This window comes from Anomaloglossus baeobatrachus, unplaced genomic scaffold, assembly GCF_048569485.1.
Source record: "Anomaloglossus baeobatrachus isolate aAnoBae1 unplaced genomic scaffold, aAnoBae1.hap1 Scaffold_601, whole genome shotgun sequence".
Lineage (NCBI taxonomy): Eukaryota > Metazoa > Chordata > Amphibia > Anura > Aromobatidae > Anomaloglossus > Anomaloglossus baeobatrachus.
The window spans coordinates 87627-104872 of record NW_027444966.1 but is presented as its reverse complement, the minus strand read 5'-3'; the positions used below and the strand labels follow the sequence as shown (position 1 = coordinate 104872).

General features: G+C 47.5%; 9 non-coding genes and 2 pseudogenes across 9 annotated transcripts; all 11 read right to left on the bottom strand.

Annotated features, from left to right (window-relative positions):
- Window positions 1–334: 334 nt before the first annotated feature.
- On the bottom strand, window positions 335–530 carry LOC142285594 (U2 spliceosomal RNA). The gene has a single exon (XR_012746965.1). It is a non-coding gene; the product is annotated as a U2 spliceosomal RNA (small nuclear RNA).
- A 697-nt stretch (window positions 531–1227) lies between these two features.
- LOC142285606 (U2 spliceosomal RNA) lies at window positions 1228–1369 on the bottom strand (annotated as a pseudogene).
- A 1387-nt stretch (window positions 1370–2756) lies between these two features.
- LOC142285649 (U2 spliceosomal RNA) lies at window positions 2757–2947 on the bottom strand. Its single transcript, XR_012747008.1, has one exon. It is a non-coding gene; the product is annotated as a U2 spliceosomal RNA (small nuclear RNA).
- A 1387-nt stretch (window positions 2948–4334) lies between these two features.
- Window positions 4335–4525, bottom strand: LOC142285646 (U2 spliceosomal RNA). The gene has a single exon (XR_012747006.1). It is a non-coding gene; the product is annotated as a U2 spliceosomal RNA (small nuclear RNA).
- A 1387-nt stretch (window positions 4526–5912) lies between these two features.
- LOC142285645 (U2 spliceosomal RNA) lies at window positions 5913–6103 on the bottom strand. Its single transcript, XR_012747005.1, has one exon. It is a non-coding gene; the product is annotated as a U2 spliceosomal RNA (small nuclear RNA).
- Window positions 6104–7490: 1387 nt separating this feature from the next.
- LOC142285644 (U2 spliceosomal RNA) lies at window positions 7491–7681 on the bottom strand. The gene has a single exon (XR_012747004.1). It is a non-coding gene; the product is annotated as a U2 spliceosomal RNA (small nuclear RNA).
- A 1387-nt stretch (window positions 7682–9068) lies between these two features.
- Window positions 9069–9259, bottom strand: LOC142285643 (U2 spliceosomal RNA). The gene has a single exon (XR_012747003.1). It is a non-coding gene; the product is annotated as a U2 spliceosomal RNA (small nuclear RNA).
- Window positions 9260–10646: 1387 nt separating this feature from the next.
- Window positions 10647–10837, bottom strand: LOC142285642 (U2 spliceosomal RNA). The gene has a single exon (XR_012747002.1). It is a non-coding gene; the product is annotated as a U2 spliceosomal RNA (small nuclear RNA).
- Window positions 10838–12224: 1387 nt separating this feature from the next.
- On the bottom strand, window positions 12225–12415 carry LOC142285641 (U2 spliceosomal RNA). Its single transcript, XR_012747001.1, has one exon. It is a non-coding gene; the product is annotated as a U2 spliceosomal RNA (small nuclear RNA).
- Window positions 12416–13802: 1387 nt separating this feature from the next.
- LOC142285640 (U2 spliceosomal RNA) lies at window positions 13803–13993 on the bottom strand. The gene has a single exon (XR_012747000.1). It is a non-coding gene; the product is annotated as a U2 spliceosomal RNA (small nuclear RNA).
- A 1387-nt stretch (window positions 13994–15380) lies between these two features.
- On the bottom strand, window positions 15381–15584 carry LOC142285586 (U2 spliceosomal RNA; annotated as a pseudogene).
- Window positions 15585–17246: the final 1662 nt, after the last annotated feature.

The window sequence follows — 17246 nt, the reverse complement described above, 5'->3', positions numbered from 1 at the left end:
CTAGATGTTATCACACCTGTGGTCACTGCAGCAGCAGGTGAATCCACTTTGTCCAAAAGGGATCTATTCCATTCAATTGCAAATGATCTAGATAAGACAGAGAACTGCAGCACGGGGACATAGCCGAGTTGGTCAGGTTGAGTGGTGATGAGTTTGCTATTTGGATGAATAAAGAAAGTCAAAAGTGTGAAAGATAAAAAACAAAAGGAGGAAGTGTGAAAAGTGAATGGGCCAAATTGAGGTGCATATGAAGACGTATGCTTTCTTCCAATTCATTAAATCGGGCTAATATGAATCAGGTGAATTGAGTTCTGCTTTTGGAAACTGGGTTAAGAAGGGGTGCACCGTTCCTGGAGGTACTGCAATACCAGGTCAATGCGTGGAGTGGACAGAGCAAGCTCTTTTTCCATCTCCCTGTTCTAAAAATCCATTTAATATATGGTCCCCAGATAGGGGACGTATCAGATATTAAACTGATAAGAACAGATTTTGATTTAATGAAGCTTTCCAAAGCACCGCAAAAAATGCATGACCGAAGTCACACCAAAAACAGTGCAAAGGCTAGGATTCGTGTGGACCCCTCCGTGAGGAGAGGGTCCCCAAAAATCAACCCCGTCCCTCCGAGCCAGAAGGCCACAGCAAGGGTCAGGGATCTTCGGTGCTCCCCCAAGCCGAAGCCTGGTTGAGCCTTGTCGTTGCTCCCAGCGTCCACCCAGGCATCTTACCCAAGTGGAGTAGAGAGCTACTAGTTGTTGGTTTCGCAGCCGAAACTGCCCGGACCGTCAACCGGTGTTGGTTTCTCAGCCCAAGGCTAACCGGACCTCCAACCGGGTGTTGGTTTCTCAGCCGAAGCTGACCCGGACCTCCAACCGGGTGTTGGTTTCTCAGCCGAAGCTGACCCGGACCTCCAACCGGGTGTTGGTTTCTCAGCCGAAGCTGACCCGGACCTCCAACCGGGTGTTGGTTTCTCAGCCCAAAGCTGAACGGACCTCCGACCATGATTATAAAAATTTCCCTTCCTAGCCAGAATGCCGGGATAGAGCAATATGCTCAGAAAGTATGAAAGGGCAAGGTACGGTGTGCTACAGAGCCCAAGGCTTGCCGGGGTCCAAAGCCAGCAAGCTCAGACTCACTCCAGGGTCGTCAATCCTGGGGCACACTGCACCATAGCCCCCACACTTACTCAGTCTAATAGCCTCGATCCTGGTAGGGCCATGGTTTCCTCTAGATGGATATACTATCCTCCCAAAGTACTAACAAGCGCAACCTTCCAGTGTGCATTGCATCATTGTACTAAGGTGGCCGGAGCCTTAAACCACCTTTTCGAACGATACTACACTTGATCTTAGCCAAAAGGCCGAGAAGCGATAACCAGAATTGGTTTGGGCCTCGAGTGGCACCCTGGCCTATGCCGGACACATCTTAGGGAGAGAGAGCGAGAGGGAGACAAACCCACGCCTACACAAGACATTTTGTCACCCAAGCCAACCCTTGAAAAGGCTGCTTTGCAGAGCCAAAACAAGAAGAATGGTGCGTTTTGCAGCCGCCGCCCACTGCAATGAATCTGAATAACTCCTCCTTTAGGGCGCAAGCAACTCCCCTCCCCCTTGCAGTCTTTCCAATTCACGATACAAAAAGACGGACAGGACAGGTTGCCTGACTTTCCGTCACTGCCACCCTTTGCCATCCTTACCCGTAGAAAGCCCTTTCATCATCCCCAAACCCTAATCTTTTCCCTTTCCTTCCCAGCCCCCAAACCCTGCCCTCTGTACCTTTCTCACCACCCGCTTCCCTTCTCCTGTCATCCCCCTACCACCCGGGAAAAAAAGAGATTGCCCCCTCCTTCCACTAGCCCACCCTCCCACCCAAAGAACAACTTCTTCTGCGCAGCTTGTTTTCTAGGCAGCAGCGCTATTGTGATGTCATCGGGGGGCATTGTGACAAGCCGCCAGTGTTCCGTCTCTTCATGTTGTGCACAGTTCAAACGGAAAATACATCAACAGGCAGACTACAGAAAAGCTTACTATCAAAGGTTAGAGGGGGGCTTTCTCAGAGGGCTTTTTACAGTTTTTCTATTCCCAATTAGCCGTTTAAGTGTACTTATTGAAAGTAGTAATTCTTTCATAGGCCGCCCTTTCTTAGTATTTGACGTTCCTTATATTGCGGTATGAGGCTTCGCAGTAGGTTGCAAACATTCATCACCCATGACTGTCCCCAATTGAGCTCAGAAGCTCAATGTCTATCATGACCTCTCTTTTAGAATGTCCAAGAGCAAGCAAACTATTCCTCCAGGAGAGGGCGCCAACAGACTACTAAAGAGATCATCATTACTCAAAGAAAACCCCAAAAACCAATGCATGATAGGAATAAACAGGTAACTTTCTTTGGAGTGGAAGCGGAGAGATCGCACCAGATGCCAATTCTAGATGTTATCACACCTGTGGTCACTGCAGCAGCAGGTGAATCCACTTTGTCCAAAAGGGATCTATTCCATTCAATTGCAAATGATCTAGATAAGACAGAGAACTGCAGCACGGGGACATAGCCGAGTTGGTCAGGTTGAGTGGTGATGAGTTTGCTATTTGGATGAATAAAGAAAGTCAAAAGTGTGAAAGATAAAAAACAAAAGGAGGAAGTGTGAAAAGTGAATGGGCCAAATTGAGGTGCATATGAAGACGTATGCTTTCTTCCAATTCATTAAATCGGGCTAATATGAATCAGGTGAATTGAGTTCTGCTTTTGGAAACTGGGTTAAGAAGGGGTGCACCGTTCCTGGAGGTACTGCAATACCAGGTCAATGCGTGGAGTGGACAGAGCAAGCTCTTTTTCCATCTCCCTGTTCTAAAAATCCATTTAATATATGGTCCCCAGATAGGGGACGTATCAGATATTAAACTGATAAGAACAGATACTACACTTGATCTTAGCCAAAAGGCCGAGAAGCGATAACCAGAATTGGTTTGGGCCTCGAGTGGCACCCTGGCCTATGCCGGACACATCTTAGGGAGAGAGAGCGAGAGGGAGACAAACCCACGCCTACACAAGACATTTTGTCACCCAAGCCAACCCTTGAAAAGGCTGCTTTGCAGAGCCAAAACAAGAAGAATGGTGCGTTTTGCAGCCGCCGCCCACTGCAATGAATCTGAATAACTCCTCCTTTAGGGCGCAAGCAACTCCCCTCCCCCTTGCAGTCTTTCCAATTCACGATACAAAAAGACGGACAGGACAGGTTGCCTGACTTTCCGTCACTGCCACCCTTTGCCATCCTTACCCGTAGAAAGCCCTTTCATCATCCCCAAACCCTAATCTTTTCCCTTTCCTTCCCAGCCCCCAAACCCTGCCCTCTGTACCTTTCTCACCACCCGCTTCCCTTCTCCTGTCATCCCCCTACCACCCGGGAAAAAAAGAGATTGCCCCCTCCTTCCACTAGCCCACCCTCCCACCCAAAGAACAACTTCTTCTGCGCAGCTTGTTTTCTAGGCAGCAGCGCTATTGTGATGTCATCGGGGGGCATTGTGACAAGCCGCCAGTGTTCCGTCTCTTCATGTTGTGCACAGTTCAAACGGAAAATACATCAACAGGCAGACTACAGAAAAGCTTACTATCAAAGGTTAGAGGGGGGCTTTCTCAGAGGGCTTTTTACAGTTTTTCTATTCCCAATTAGCCGTTTAAGTGTACTTATTGAAAGTAGTAATTCTTTCATAGGCCGCCCTTTCTTAGTATTTGACGTTCCTTATATTGCGGTATGAGGCTTCGCAGTAGGTTGCAAACATTCATCACCCATGACTGTCCCCAATTGAGCTCAGAAGCTCAATGTCTATCATGACCTCTCTTTTAGAATGTCCAAGAGCAAGCAAACTATTCCTCCAGGAGAGGGCGCCAACAGACTACTAAAGAGATCATCATTACTCAAAGAAAACCCCAAAAACCAATGCATGATAGGAATAAACAGGTAACTTTCTTTGGAGTGGAAGCGGAGAGATCGCACCAGATGCCAATTCTAGATGTTATCACACCTGTGGTCACTGCAGCAGCAGGTGAATCCACTTTGTCCAAAAGGGATCTATTCCATTCAATTGCAAATGATCTAGATAAGACAGAGAACTGCAGCACGGGGACATAGCCGAGTTGGTCAGGTTGAGTGGTGATGAGTTTGCTATTTGGATGAATAAAGAAAGTCAAAAGTGTGAAAGATAAAAAACAAAAGGAGGAAGTGTGAAAAGTGAATGGGCCAAATTGAGGTGCATATGAAGACGTATGCTTTCTTCCAATTCATTAAATCGGGCTAATATGAATCAGGTGAATTGAGTTCTGCTTTTGGAAACTGGGTTAAGAAGGGGTGCACCGTTCCTGGAGGTACTGCAATACCAGGTCAATGCGTGGAGTGGACAGAGCAAGCTCTTTTTCCATCTCCCTGTTCTAAAAATCCATTTAATATATGGTCCCCAGATAGGGGACGTATCAGATATTAAACTGATAAGAACAGATACTACACTTGATCTTAGCCAAAAGGCCGAGAAGCGATAACCAGAATTGGTTTGGGCCTCGAGTGGCACCCTGGCCTATGCCGGACACATCTTAGGGAGAGAGAGCGAGAGGGAGACAAACCCACGCCTACACAAGACATTTTGTCACCCAAGCCAACCCTTGAAAAGGCTGCTTTGCAGAGCCAAAACAAGAAGAATGGTGCGTTTTGCAGCCGCCGCCCACTGCAATGAATCTGAATAACTCCTCCTTTAGGGCGCAAGCAACTCCCCTCCCCCTTGCAGTCTTTCCAATTCACGATACAAAAAGACGGACAGGACAGGTTGCCTGACTTTCCGTCACTGCCACCCTTTGCCATCCTTACCCGTAGAAAGCCCTTTCATCATCCCCAAACCCTAATCTTTTCCCTTTCCTTCCCAGCCCCCAAACCCTGCCCTCTGTACCTTTCTCACCACCCGCTTCCCTTCTCCTGTCATCCCCCTACCACCCGGGAAAAAAAGAGATTGCCCCCTCCTTCCACTAGCCCACCCTCCCACCCAAAGAACAACTTCTTCTGCGCAGCTTGTTTTCTAGGCAGCAGCGCTATTGTGATGTCATCGGGGGGCATTGTGACAAGCCGCCAGTGTTCCGTCTCTTCATGTTGTGCACAGTTCAAACGGAAAATACATCAACAGGCAGACTACAGAAAAGCTTACTATCAAAGGTTAGAGGGGGGCTTTCTCAGAGGGCTTTTTACAGTTTTTCTATTCCCAATTAGCCGTTTAAGTGTACTTATTGAAAGTAGTAATTCTTTCATAGGCCGCCCTTTCTTAGTATTTGACGTTCCTTATATTGCGGTATGAGGCTTCGCAGTAGGTTGCAAACATTCATCACCCATGACTGTCCCCAATTGAGCTCAGAAGCTCAATGTCTATCATGACCTCTCTTTTAGAATGTCCAAGAGCAAGCAAACTATTCCTCCAGGAGAGGGCGCCAACAGACTACTAAAGAGATCATCATTACTCAAAGAAAACCCCAAAAACCAATGCATGATAGGAATAAACAGGTAACTTTCTTTGGAGTGGAAGCGGAGAGATCGCACCAGATGCCAATTCTAGATGTTATCACACCTGTGGTCACTGCAGCAGCAGGTGAATCCACTTTGTCCAAAAGGGATCTATTCCATTCAATTGCAAATGATCTAGATAAGACAGAGAACTGCAGCACGGGGACATAGCCGAGTTGGTCAGGTTGAGTGGTGATGAGTTTGCTATTTGGATGAATAAAGAAAGTCAAAAGTGTGAAAGATAAAAAACAAAAGGAGGAAGTGTGAAAAGTGAATGGGCCAAATTGAGGTGCATATGAAGACGTATGCTTTCTTCCAATTCATTAAATCGGGCTAATATGAATCAGGTGAATTGAGTTCTGCTTTTGGAAACTGGGTTAAGAAGGGGTGCACCGTTCCTGGAGGTACTGCAATACCAGGTCAATGCGTGGAGTGGACAGAGCAAGCTCTTTTTCCATCTCCCTGTTCTAAAAATCCATTTAATATATGGTCCCCAGATAGGGGACGTATCAGATATTAAACTGATAAGAACAGATACTACACTTGATCTTAGCCAAAAGGCCGAGAAGCGATAACCAGAATTGGTTTGGGCCTCGAGTGGCACCCTGGCCTATGCCGGACACATCTTAGGGAGAGAGAGCGAGAGGGAGACAAACCCACGCCTACACAAGACATTTTGTCACCCAAGCCAACCCTTGAAAAGGCTGCTTTGCAGAGCCAAAACAAGAAGAATGGTGCGTTTTGCAGCCGCCGCCCACTGCAATGAATCTGAATAACTCCTCCTTTAGGGCGCAAGCAACTCCCCTCCCCCTTGCAGTCTTTCCAATTCACGATACAAAAAGACGGACAGGACAGGTTGCCTGACTTTCCGTCACTGCCACCCTTTGCCATCCTTACCCGTAGAAAGCCCTTTCATCATCCCCAAACCCTAATCTTTTCCCTTTCCTTCCCAGCCCCCAAACCCTGCCCTCTGTACCTTTCTCACCACCCGCTTCCCTTCTCCTGTCATCCCCCTACCACCCGGGAAAAAAAGAGATTGCCCCCTCCTTCCACTAGCCCACCCTCCCACCCAAAGAACAACTTCTTCTGCGCAGCTTGTTTTCTAGGCAGCAGCGCTATTGTGATGTCATCGGGGGGCATTGTGACAAGCCGCCAGTGTTCCGTCTCTTCATGTTGTGCACAGTTCAAACGGAAAATACATCAACAGGCAGACTACAGAAAAGCTTACTATCAAAGGTTAGAGGGGGGCTTTCTCAGAGGGCTTTTTACAGTTTTTCTATTCCCAATTAGCCGTTTAAGTGTACTTATTGAAAGTAGTAATTCTTTCATAGGCCGCCCTTTCTTAGTATTTGACGTTCCTTATATTGCGGTATGAGGCTTCGCAGTAGGTTGCAAACATTCATCACCCATGACTGTCCCCAATTGAGCTCAGAAGCTCAATGTCTATCATGACCTCTCTTTTAGAATGTCCAAGAGCAAGCAAACTATTCCTCCAGGAGAGGGCGCCAACAGACTACTAAAGAGATCATCATTACTCAAAGAAAACCCCAAAAACCAATGCATGATAGGAATAAACAGGTAACTTTCTTTGGAGTGGAAGCGGAGAGATCGCACCAGATGCCAATTCTAGATGTTATCACACCTGTGGTCACTGCAGCAGCAGGTGAATCCACTTTGTCCAAAAGGGATCTATTCCATTCAATTGCAAATGATCTAGATAAGACAGAGAACTGCAGCACGGGGACATAGCCGAGTTGGTCAGGTTGAGTGGTGATGAGTTTGCTATTTGGATGAATAAAGAAAGTCAAAAGTGTGAAAGATAAAAAACAAAAGGAGGAAGTGTGAAAAGTGAATGGGCCAAATTGAGGTGCATATGAAGACGTATGCTTTCTTCCAATTCATTAAATCGGGCTAATATGAATCAGGTGAATTGAGTTCTGCTTTTGGAAACTGGGTTAAGAAGGGGTGCACCGTTCCTGGAGGTACTGCAATACCAGGTCAATGCGTGGAGTGGACAGAGCAAGCTCTTTTTCCATCTCCCTGTTCTAAAAATCCATTTAATATATGGTCCCCAGATAGGGGACGTATCAGATATTAAACTGATAAGAACAGATACTACACTTGATCTTAGCCAAAAGGCCGAGAAGCGATAACCAGAATTGGTTTGGGCCTCGAGTGGCACCCTGGCCTATGCCGGACACATCTTAGGGAGAGAGAGCGAGAGGGAGACAAACCCACGCCTACACAAGACATTTTGTCACCCAAGCCAACCCTTGAAAAGGCTGCTTTGCAGAGCCAAAACAAGAAGAATGGTGCGTTTTGCAGCCGCCGCCCACTGCAATGAATCTGAATAACTCCTCCTTTAGGGCGCAAGCAACTCCCCTCCCCCTTGCAGTCTTTCCAATTCACGATACAAAAAGACGGACAGGACAGGTTGCCTGACTTTCCGTCACTGCCACCCTTTGCCATCCTTACCCGTAGAAAGCCCTTTCATCATCCCCAAACCCTAATCTTTTCCCTTTCCTTCCCAGCCCCCAAACCCTGCCCTCTGTACCTTTCTCACCACCCGCTTCCCTTCTCCTGTCATCCCCCTACCACCCGGGAAAAAAAGAGATTGCCCCCTCCTTCCACTAGCCCACCCTCCCACCCAAAGAACAACTTCTTCTGCGCAGCTTGTTTTCTAGGCAGCAGCGCTATTGTGATGTCATCGGGGGGCATTGTGACAAGCCGCCAGTGTTCCGTCTCTTCATGTTGTGCACAGTTCAAACGGAAAATACATCAACAGGCAGACTACAGAAAAGCTTACTATCAAAGGTTAGAGGGGGGCTTTCTCAGAGGGCTTTTTACAGTTTTTCTATTCCCAATTAGCCGTTTAAGTGTACTTATTGAAAGTAGTAATTCTTTCATAGGCCGCCCTTTCTTAGTATTTGACGTTCCTTATATTGCGGTATGAGGCTTCGCAGTAGGTTGCAAACATTCATCACCCATGACTGTCCCCAATTGAGCTCAGAAGCTCAATGTCTATCATGACCTCTCTTTTAGAATGTCCAAGAGCAAGCAAACTATTCCTCCAGGAGAGGGCGCCAACAGACTACTAAAGAGATCATCATTACTCAAAGAAAACCCCAAAAACCAATGCATGATAGGAATAAACAGGTAACTTTCTTTGGAGTGGAAGCGGAGAGATCGCACCAGATGCCAATTCTAGATGTTATCACACCTGTGGTCACTGCAGCAGCAGGTGAATCCACTTTGTCCAAAAGGGATCTATTCCATTCAATTGCAAATGATCTAGATAAGACAGAGAACTGCAGCACGGGGACATAGCCGAGTTGGTCAGGTTGAGTGGTGATGAGTTTGCTATTTGGATGAATAAAGAAAGTCAAAAGTGTGAAAGATAAAAAACAAAAGGAGGAAGTGTGAAAAGTGAATGGGCCAAATTGAGGTGCATATGAAGACGTATGCTTTCTTCCAATTCATTAAATCGGGCTAATATGAATCAGGTGAATTGAGTTCTGCTTTTGGAAACTGGGTTAAGAAGGGGTGCACCGTTCCTGGAGGTACTGCAATACCAGGTCAATGCGTGGAGTGGACAGAGCAAGCTCTTTTTCCATCTCCCTGTTCTAAAAATCCATTTAATATATGGTCCCCAGATAGGGGACGTATCAGATATTAAACTGATAAGAACAGATACTACACTTGATCTTAGCCAAAAGGCCGAGAAGCGATAACCAGAATTGGTTTGGGCCTCGAGTGGCACCCTGGCCTATGCCGGACACATCTTAGGGAGAGAGAGCGAGAGGGAGACAAACCCACGCCTACACAAGACATTTTGTCACCCAAGCCAACCCTTGAAAAGGCTGCTTTGCAGAGCCAAAACAAGAAGAATGGTGCGTTTTGCAGCCGCCGCCCACTGCAATGAATCTGAATAACTCCTCCTTTAGGGCGCAAGCAACTCCCCTCCCCCTTGCAGTCTTTCCAATTCACGATACAAAAAGACGGACAGGACAGGTTGCCTGACTTTCCGTCACTGCCACCCTTTGCCATCCTTACCCGTAGAAAGCCCTTTCATCATCCCCAAACCCTAATCTTTTCCCTTTCCTTCCCAGCCCCCAAACCCTGCCCTCTGTACCTTTCTCACCACCCGCTTCCCTTCTCCTGTCATCCCCCTACCACCCGGGAAAAAAAGAGATTGCCCCCTCCTTCCACTAGCCCACCCTCCCACCCAAAGAACAACTTCTTCTGCGCAGCTTGTTTTCTAGGCAGCAGCGCTATTGTGATGTCATCGGGGGGCATTGTGACAAGCCGCCAGTGTTCCGTCTCTTCATGTTGTGCACAGTTCAAACGGAAAATACATCAACAGGCAGACTACAGAAAAGCTTACTATCAAAGGTTAGAGGGGGGCTTTCTCAGAGGGCTTTTTACAGTTTTTCTATTCCCAATTAGCCGTTTAAGTGTACTTATTGAAAGTAGTAATTCTTTCATAGGCCGCCCTTTCTTAGTATTTGACGTTCCTTATATTGCGGTATGAGGCTTCGCAGTAGGTTGCAAACATTCATCACCCATGACTGTCCCCAATTGAGCTCAGAAGCTCAATGTCTATCATGACCTCTCTTTTAGAATGTCCAAGAGCAAGCAAACTATTCCTCCAGGAGAGGGCGCCAACAGACTACTAAAGAGATCATCATTACTCAAAGAAAACCCCAAAAACCAATGCATGATAGGAATAAACAGGTAACTTTCTTTGGAGTGGAAGCGGAGAGATCGCACCAGATGCCAATTCTAGATGTTATCACACCTGTGGTCACTGCAGCAGCAGGTGAATCCACTTTGTCCAAAAGGGATCTATTCCATTCAATTGCAAATGATCTAGATAAGACAGAGAACTGCAGCACGGGGACATAGCCGAGTTGGTCAGGTTGAGTGGTGATGAGTTTGCTATTTGGATGAATAAAGAAAGTCAAAAGTGTGAAAGATAAAAAACAAAAGGAGGAAGTGTGAAAAGTGAATGGGCCAAATTGAGGTGCATATGAAGACGTATGCTTTCTTCCAATTCATTAAATCGGGCTAATATGAATCAGGTGAATTGAGTTCTGCTTTTGGAAACTGGGTTAAGAAGGGGTGCACCGTTCCTGGAGGTACTGCAATACCAGGTCAATGCGTGGAGTGGACAGAGCAAGCTCTTTTTCCATCTCCCTGTTCTAAAAATCCATTTAATATATGGTCCCCAGATAGGGGACGTATCAGATATTAAACTGATAAGAACAGATACTACACTTGATCTTAGCCAAAAGGCCGAGAAGCGATAACCAGAATTGGTTTGGGCCTCGAGTGGCACCCTGGCCTATGCCGGACACATCTTAGGGAGAGAGAGCGAGAGGGAGACAAACCCACGCCTACACAAGACATTTTGTCACCCAAGCCAACCCTTGAAAAGGCTGCTTTGCAGAGCCAAAACAAGAAGAATGGTGCGTTTTGCAGCCGCCGCCCACTGCAATGAATCTGAATAACTCCTCCTTTAGGGCGCAAGCAACTCCCCTCCCCCTTGCAGTCTTTCCAATTCACGATACAAAAAGACGGACAGGACAGGTTGCCTGACTTTCCGTCACTGCCACCCTTTGCCATCCTTACCCGTAGAAAGCCCTTTCATCATCCCCAAACCCTAATCTTTTCCCTTTCCTTCCCAGCCCCCAAACCCTGCCCTCTGTACCTTTCTCACCACCCGCTTCCCTTCTCCTGTCATCCCCCTACCACCCGGGAAAAAAAGAGATTGCCCCCTCCTTCCACTAGCCCACCCTCCCACCCAAAGAACAACTTCTTCTGCGCAGCTTGTTTTCTAGGCAGCAGCGCTATTGTGATGTCATCGGGGGGCATTGTGACAAGCCGCCAGTGTTCCGTCTCTTCATGTTGTGCACAGTTCAAACGGAAAATACATCAACAGGCAGACTACAGAAAAGCTTACTATCAAAGGTTAGAGGGGGGCTTTCTCAGAGGGCTTTTTACAGTTTTTCTATTCCCAATTAGCCGTTTAAGTGTACTTATTGAAAGTAGTAATTCTTTCATAGGCCGCCCTTTCTTAGTATTTGACGTTCCTTATATTGCGGTATGAGGCTTCGCAGTAGGTTGCAAACATTCATCACCCATGACTGTCCCCAATTGAGCTCAGAAGCTCAATGTCTATCATGACCTCTCTTTTAGAATGTCCAAGAGCAAGCAAACTATTCCTCCAGGAGAGGGCGCCAACAGACTACTAAAGAGATCATCATTACTCAAAGAAAACCCCAAAAACCAATGCATGATAGGAATAAACAGGTAACTTTCTTTGGAGTGGAAGCGGAGAGATCGCACCAGATGCCAATTCTAGATGTTATCACACCTGTGGTCACTGCAGCAGCAGGTGAATCCACTTTGTCCAAAAGGGATCTATTCCATTCAATTGCAAATGATCTAGATAAGACAGAGAACTGCAGCACGGGGACATAGCCGAGTTGGTCAGGTTGAGTGGTGATGAGTTTGCTATTTGGATGAATAAAGAAAGTCAAAAGTGTGAAAGATAAAAAACAAAAGGAGGAAGTGTGAAAAGTGAATGGGCCAAATTGAGGTGCATATGAAGACGTATGCTTTCTTCCAATTCATTAAATCGGGCTAATATGAATCAGGTGAATTGAGTTCTGCTTTTGGAAACTGGGTTAAGAAGGGGTGCACCGTTCCTGGAGGTACTGCAATACCAGGTCAATGCGTGGAGTGGACAGAGCAAGCTCTTTTTCCATCTCCCTGTTCTAAAAATCCATTTAATATATGGTCCCCAGATAGGGGACGTATCAGATATTAAACTGATAAGAACAGATACTACACTTGATCTTAGCCAAAAGGCCGAGAAGCGATAACCAGAATTGGTTTGGGCCTCGAGTGGCACCCTGGCCTATGCCGGACACATCTTAGGGAGAGAGAGCGAGAGGGAGACAAACCCACGCCTACACAAGACATTTTGTCACCCAAGCCAACCCTTGAAAAGGCTGCTTTGCAGAGCCAAAACAAGAAGAATGGTGCGTTTTGCAGCCGCCGCCCACTGCAATGAATCTGAATAACTCCTCCTTTAGGGCGCAAGCAACTCCCCTCCCCCTTGCAGTCTTTCCAATTCACGATACAAAAAGACGGACAGGACAGGTTGCCTGACTTTCCGTCACTGCCACCCTTTGCCATCCTTACCCGTAGAAAGCCCTTTCATCATCCCCAAACCCTAATCTTTTCCCTTTCCTTCCCAGCCCCCAAACCCTGCCCTCTGTACCTTTCTCACCACCCGCTTCCCTTCTCCTGTCATCCCCCTACCACCCGGGAAAAAAAGAGATTGCCCCCTCCTTCCACTAGCCCACCCTCCCACCCAAAGAACAACTTCTTCTGCGCAGCTTGTTTTCTAGGCAGCAGCGCTATTGTGATGTCATCGGGGGGCATTGTGACAAGCCGCCAGTGTTCCGTCTCTTCATGTTGTGCACAGTTCAAACGGAAAATACATCAACAGGCAGACTACAGAAAAGCTTACTATCAAAGGTTAGAGGGGGGCTTTCTCAGAGGGCTTTTTACAGTTTTTCTATTCCCAATTAGCCGTTTAAGTGTACTTATTGAAAGTAGTAATTCTTTCATAGGCCGCCCTTTCTTAGTATTTGACGTTCCTTATATTGCGGTATGAGGCTTCGCAGTAGGTTGCAAACATTCATCACCCATGACTGTCCCCAATTGAGCTCAGAAGCTCAATGTCTATCATGACCTCTCTTTTAGAATGTCCAAGAGCAAGCAAACTATTCCTCCAGGAGAGGGCGCCAACAGACTACTAAAGAGATCATCATTACTCAAAGAAAACCCCAAAAACCAATGCATGATAGGAATAAACAGGTAACTTTCTTTGGAGTGGAAGCGGAGAGATCGCACCAGATGCCAATTCTAGATGTTATCACACCTGTGGTCACTGCAGCAGCAGGTGAATCCACTTTGTCCAAAAGGGATCTATTCCATTCAATTGCAAATGATCTAGATAAGACAGAGAACTGCAGCACGGGGACATAGCCGAGTTGGTCAGGTTGAGTGGTGATGAGTTTGCTATTTGGATGAATAAAGAAAGTCAAAAGTGTGAAAGATAAAAAACAAAAGGAGGAAGTGTGAAAAGTGAATGGGCCAAATTGAGGTGCATATGAAGACGTATGCTTTCTTCCAATTCATTAAATCGGGCTAATATGAATCAGGTGAATTGAGTTCTGCTTTTGGAAACTGGGTTAAGAAGGGGTGCACCGTTCCTGGAGGTACTGCAATACCAGGTCAATGCGTGGAGTGGACAGAGCAAGCTCTTTTTCCATCTCCCTGTTCTAAAAATCCATTTAATATATGGTCCCCAGATAGGGGACGTATCAGATATTAAACTGATAAGAACAGATACTACACTTGATCTTAGCCAAAAGGCCGAGAAGCGATAACCAGAATTGGTTTGGGCCTCGAGTGGCACCCTGGCCTATGCCGGACACATCTTAGGGAGAGAGAGCGAGAGGGAGACAAACCCACGCCTACACAAGACATTTTGTCACCCAAGCCAACCCTTGAAAAGGCTGCTTTGCAGAGCCAAAACAAGAAGAATGGTGCGTTTTGCAGCCGCCGCCCACTGCAATGAATCTGAATAACTCCTCCTTTAGGGCGCAAGCAACTCCCCTCCCCCTTGCAGTCTTTCCAATTCACGATACAAAAAGACGGACAGGACAGGTTGCCTGACTTTCCGTCACTGCCACCCTTTGCCATCCTTACCCGTAGAAAGCCCTTTCATCATCCCCAAACCCTAATCTTTTCCCTTTCCTTCCCAGCCCCCAAACCCTGCCCTCTGTACCTTTCTCACCACCCGCTTCCCTTCTCCTGTCATCCCCCTACCACCCGGGAAAAAAAGAGATTGCCCCCTCCTTCCACTAGCCCACCCTCCCACCCAAAGAACAACTTCTTCTGCGCAGCTTGTTTTCTAGGCAGCAGCGCTATTGTGATGTCATCGGGGGGCATTGTGACAAGCCGCCAGTGTTCCGTCTCTTCATGTTGTGCACAGTTCAAACGGAAAATACATCAACAGGCAGACTACAGAAAAGCTTACTATCAAAGGTTAGAGGGGGGCTTTCTCAGAGGGCTTTTTACAGTTTTTCTATTCCCAATTAGCCGTTTAAGTGTACTTATTGAAAGTAGTAATTCTTTCATAGGCCGCCCTTTCTTAGTATTTGACGTTCCTTATATTGCGGTATGAGGCTTCGCAGTAGGTTGCAAACATTCATCACCCATGACTGTCCCCAATTGAGCTCAGAAGCTCAATGTCTATCATGACCTCTCTTTTAGAATGTCCAAGAGCAAGCAAACTATTCCTCCAGGAGAGGGCGCCAACAGACTACTAAAGAGATCATCATTACTCAAAGAAAACCCCAAAAACCAATGCATGATAGGAATAAACAGGTAACTTTCTTTGGAGTGGAAGCGGAGAGATCGCACCAGATGCCAATTCTAGATGTTATCACACCTGTGGTCACTGCAGCAGCAGGTGAATCCACTTTGTCCAAAAGGGATCTATTCCATTCAATTGCAAATGATCTAGATAAGACAGAGAACTGCAGCACGGGGACATAGCCGAGTTGGTCAGGTTGAGTGGTGATGAGTTTGCTATTTGGATGAATAAAGAAAGTCAAAAGTGTGAAAGATAAAAAACAAAAGGAGGAAGTGTGAAAAGTGAATGGGCCAAATTGAGGTGCATATGAAGACGTATGCTTTCTTCCAATTCATTAAATCGGGCTAATATGAATCAGGTGAATTGAGTTCTGCTTTTGGAAACTGGGTTAAGAAGGGGTGCACCGTTCCTGGAGGTACTGCAATACCAGGTCAATGCGTGGAGTGGACAGAGCAAGCTCTTTTTCCATCTCCCTGTTCTAAAAATCCATTTAATATATGGTCCCCAGATAGGGGACGTATCAGATATTAAACTGATAAGAACAGATTTTTGATTTAACAGCATCTTTATTATCATGCACTACTCACAAAAAGGTAACAAACCGTGTACAGTGCCGCAGCCCCGTACACACAGAACTATACAATCCTTCTTACATAGCCATAGAGTACGACGCACTAAACTATACATCACACTCCTATGCTTATCCATAACACTCAAGCTGAAAGAAAAAGTTAGACAATAAATAACGACGAACCGGCGATTGGGGGATGGGGGTAGGGGAAAAGGGGGATAGGGTGGGGAAATCACAGGCCCGAAGCTTTATTGAAAGACGCACATAACGGGAAAAGGAGGGAGGGGGCATGGAAGAGGTCTAAACCTCCTCCTCGGCGCTGTCGTCCGGACTGTCCATGATGGAATAGTCTCTGAGCAGGCTGTGGATCAGCCTGCGGCAATCCTGGATAGACATCCTCTCCCTCTTCAAGATGAGCCGGTTCCTGGCGACCCAAATAGCGTCCTTAAAGCAGTTCATAAGGCGCCAAGCCTCCTGGATGGCTCCAACGGTGTGAGTCCCAGGGAAGAGTCCATAAAGTACGGAATGGTACGATAGGCTCTCTCTGGGGACGGAGTTCCTCAGGTCATCCTCCAGGGCAACCAACAGGCGCTGTGCGAAACGGCAGTCCCAAAAGGCGTGCAGCGATGTTTCCTCCACGAAGGGGCACCTTGGGCAGTACCGGGTTTTGCACAGGTTCCGGGCGTGCATGAATGACCGGACGGGCAGTCCGCCCTGTATCGCCATCCATGACAAGTCCTTGTGCCCGTTGGTCAATCCAGCCGATGACACGTTTGTCCAAACAGTCTCCAGTGTGTCGTGATGAAGTCCTGGAATGTTCTCCATTTCGTCCTTGGCTCTGATGAGTTTGTGGATAGTCTTTGGCTTCCACAAATCAGGCTTGAGTCCCTCCAGTTGGTGTTCCCTCACAAACCGAACCACGTCTCCGTAGAACCATGGCGCCGTCCAGTTGTAGGGGAAGGAGCTGTCCCACTTGTCCCAGCCTAACCGTCTCCAAAGGGGGAGCAGGAAGAAGCGAGACATGGACCCACCCGCGGAACCTCTCTTGACTCGCAGAGTTCGGCGAACGCAGTCACATACGAAGGAGGATCGCAGGAGGGTGGGGATATCGGGTACGCCCTTCCCACCCTTGCGAGGATCCTTGTACATGATGCTCCGCTTTACTCTGTCCATCTTGGATCCCCAGACAAAACGAAACACCGTCCTGGTAATGGCCCTGCACACGGTGGCAAGGGGGGGCCAGGCCTGGGCCGTGTACTGCAGCACGGGCAGTACCTCGTTACGCAGGACCAGTGCTTTGCCCTCACAGGTGAGGCGTCTGAGGCTCCACAGACCGATCCGTTGGGTGATCTTGGTCAAGCGTTCCTCCCAGGACTTGAGGGCTGCTCCTTCCTTCCCGAACCAGACTCCAAGAACCTTGATGAAATCCGGCTGGATGCTGAAAGGGAAGGGGGCGGAAGAGGCCGGCTGCCAGTCCCCGAAGAGCATGGCTTCCGACTTCCCGCAGTTGACTTTGGCTCCCGAAGCCCGTCCGAAGGTCTCACAGGTCTGGACGAGGGTGTCGACTGAGCGCCGGTCCACGCAGAAGACAGTCACGTCGTCCATGTAGAGCGAGCACTTGACCTCGAAGCGTTCTGGTCCTGGTGCGGTGATCCCTCTGATCTCTCCATTCCGCCGGATAGCCTCTG